Source organism: Triticum aestivum, chromosome 6D (genome assembly GCF_018294505.1).
Source record: "Triticum aestivum cultivar Chinese Spring chromosome 6D, IWGSC CS RefSeq v2.1, whole genome shotgun sequence".
Lineage (NCBI taxonomy): Eukaryota > Viridiplantae > Streptophyta > Magnoliopsida > Poales > Poaceae > Triticum > Triticum aestivum.
The window spans coordinates 80,218,349-80,221,448 of record NC_057811.1 but is presented as its reverse complement, the minus strand read 5'-3'; the positions used below and the strand labels follow the sequence as shown (position 1 = coordinate 80,221,448).

Sequence of the window (3,100 nt, the reverse complement as noted above, 5' to 3'; positions counted from 1 at the left end):
ACGTATGATGGTGATTTTGTAACCATCATAGTTTGTGGGAATTAGGACACTAGGTACAAAACGTCATACTTTAGGTATTTCTGTAATGATTTCTTTGACCGCCTAAGGGTTTTCACCACGGTATTCCAATTTCTTGTGGTGAGTTCACTAACCGGGCGCATACCCAATGACAAACAACAAGTTGTGGTGGCCCTGGACTGCACATTAACAATGGCGCACGACATGTCCCAACGTAGTTGGTCCTAAAATTACACCACTTCTTTTTGTATGCATGAGTCTACATCATCATCATGTATTATCATCATAGTCGTCATTGTTGTTGTTATTTTTACTATCATAAATCATCGTCCAATACCAATAATAATGTTGCAAGTGTCAAAGTGGAAAGAAAATACAAACTCTGAAATATAAATAAATCCAATTTTCTCCATGTTCCAAAAGAAAATACAAACTATGAAATCTAAATAAATCCAATATAAGTACAATCATCGTCATATCATATAATGCCAATAATAATGTTGCAAACATGAAGGTAGTCTATTGTGTTCACATCCTCTCGCACGGAGACGATCAGCAGTTGGCAGTCTATTTTGAGCTAGCAGCCAAGCAAAAAATTTGATTTTTCCCTCCACCTTTGCTTTCCAAATGGCATTTAACTCTGGCTTCGCAATGGTTCCGATGAATTGGGCATCATAGGCAGTTGCAGCAGTGTACGTTTTGCTGTCGTTCCATTTCCATTCAATGTCGTCTGGATGATCCGAAAGAGTAATTCCTTGAATCCGGTGCCAAAGGTCAATAAAAGAAAGCAGGTCTTCAGTGGTGCTAAGACGTTCGATTCCTTTCATCCAGCGGCCTTGGTGGAGAGCAGCAGCCACAGAAGAATTTTTCCTCCTTGCAAGCTTGTGGAGGTTTGGGGCAATGTCCTTAGGAGCTGTTCCACTTAACCACGTACTACTCCAAAACTTGGCCCTTTGACCGTCGCCGAGCTTGACAGTTGTGGAGGTGTTGAATAGCTGCATGTCAGTACAAGTGCAAGGGAGTTGCAATCCAACCCAAGGCCTGTTGGGGTATTTCCAAGAGTACCAAGCCCATCTTAACCTCAAGGATCTGCTGTAAAAAATGAGATTTTTGACTCCAAGACCCCCAAGTTTTTTAGGGGAGCAGACTTGTTGCCAATTGACCGCACATTGGCCTCCTTTGGCCTCTTCTTCTCCTTTCCACAGGAAGCTTCTTCGAAGTTTGTCAATCCTCTTTACAACCCATTTGGATGGCGCAAAAATGGTCAGATAGTATGTTGTCAAGGAGGTTAACACAGAGTTGATAAGGGCCAGCCGCCCCTTCTTGTTAAGTAATTTGCCCTTCCAGCCCGCAAGCTTTGCTGCAACTTTATCAATGAGCATTTGAAAATCCACCCTTCGAAGCTTGCGAAATACTCAAAGGTAGCCCAAGGTACTTGCATGGTAAGGAGCTGGTTTCGCCCTCAAAGTCAGCTAGAACCTCATCAATAACCTGGTCTTCACACCCAATTGGGTATGCTGCAGATTTGCTGAAGTTTGTACAAAGGCCAGAGATCTTTTCAAAGGCCGCAAGGATGGTTTGAAGAGCAGACACTTCAGCTTTGACAGGATTCACGAACAAGGCAGCGTCGTCTGCGTAAAGGCTGATTCTGACAGATGCAGTGTGATGGTTGATTGGGCTGAGAATATGTTCCTCCGTAGCTTTGTCAAGAATTCTCTGTAGTGGATCGATGGCTAGCAAGAACAGCAACGGCGAAAGCGGGTCACCTTGTCTCAGTCCTTGGCGATGCAGAAAAGGTGTACCAGGAGCACCATTTAGGATGATCCGCGAAGAGGTAGAGGCAAGTGAGATAGCTATCAGATCTCGGAATCTCTGGCTGAATCCCACATGCTTCAAAACATCGAGAAGATAATCCCACTTGACCGAATCGAAAGCTTTTGCAATATCTAGCTTCAGGAATAAGGTGGGTTTCTTTGCAAGGTGTAGATTCTGTATGAGGTTTTGGACATAAAGAAAATTCTCTTGAATACTTCTTCCCCTTAAGAAAGCACTCTGGCTAGCTGAGATGATCTCTTAGCATGTACTTGAGACAGCAAGCCTTGAGCTGCTGGCAACTATGTTTCTCTGCAAGATCCAAAGTTAACCCCACTGTGTTGACATCTATAGCCTTGCTAAGCTTGCTCTCGCATATGAGTTTTAGCCTCCCTATCTCGTACCGATCAGCGGCGACAAGCAAATGCCGCGCCATGTTTAAAGCATGTTCCGTGGTCTCCTCCATGAAGTCGGGCAGAGTCTCATTGTACACGTAGTGCAGCAGTACCTCGAAGACGTTGACATCCATATCGTCAACGCGGATGCAGTTTCTCTTGCTCTCCACCAGGGCACGAAAGACCGGAGACTGTGCAGCGAGCACGCGCCCATGCACCTTGAATCTCTTGAACCAACCGATCTTAACAGTCTTGTCCGGCTTGAGCTCGCTATCAAGAAGGCTGTGGAGATCGGAGGGTGGCACACGACAACGCTGTTGTCGTCCCCATCGTCTTCATGGTCTTTCATGAGTTTGGTGGTAACAATCTTGACGGTGCACTTGATCACCAGGCAATCATCCTTGAGGCACCCGGACGCGGTCAGAGCGGCTTTACTAACAAACTTAGGAGTACCCCAACCTAGCTGGTTGGACGAGAACTTCGCGGTGGCGGGTCCGCGTTTGTTCTTCTCTCCGGTCACAGACCATGCAGGATCCTGGAGACTGAAGGTGTAGGTCGCCGTGACCTCGTCCTCGCTGGCACTCAGCAACTTGAGAAAAACAGACGTGAACTGCCCGTCGACAATCCTGGAGTCGCCGTTTGGAAAGTAGGCGATAGCCCAGTCGTGACCGCCGACGCTGAAGGGCCCGGACGTGAGCATTGTATCGCCTTCTTTGAGCATGGAGTGCACCGCAACCTTTAACGTGTGCTCGCCGGCGTGGATGACATCGTATGATGAGGGCTTGGGTGCAGTGGCCTCCGGCGATGGCTTAGTTAAGAAGTTCCGTGAAAAGAAATCGAGGAGGGTAGATGAATAGATTGACATAGCGACTTTC

At 46.7% G+C, this 3,100-nt stretch overlaps 1 pseudogene; it reads right to left on the bottom strand.

The window, feature by feature from the left end:
• Positions 1-2,041: 2,041 nt before the first annotated feature.
• LOC123141157 (BTB/POZ and MATH domain-containing protein 3-like) lies at positions 2,042-3,100 on the bottom strand (annotated as a pseudogene).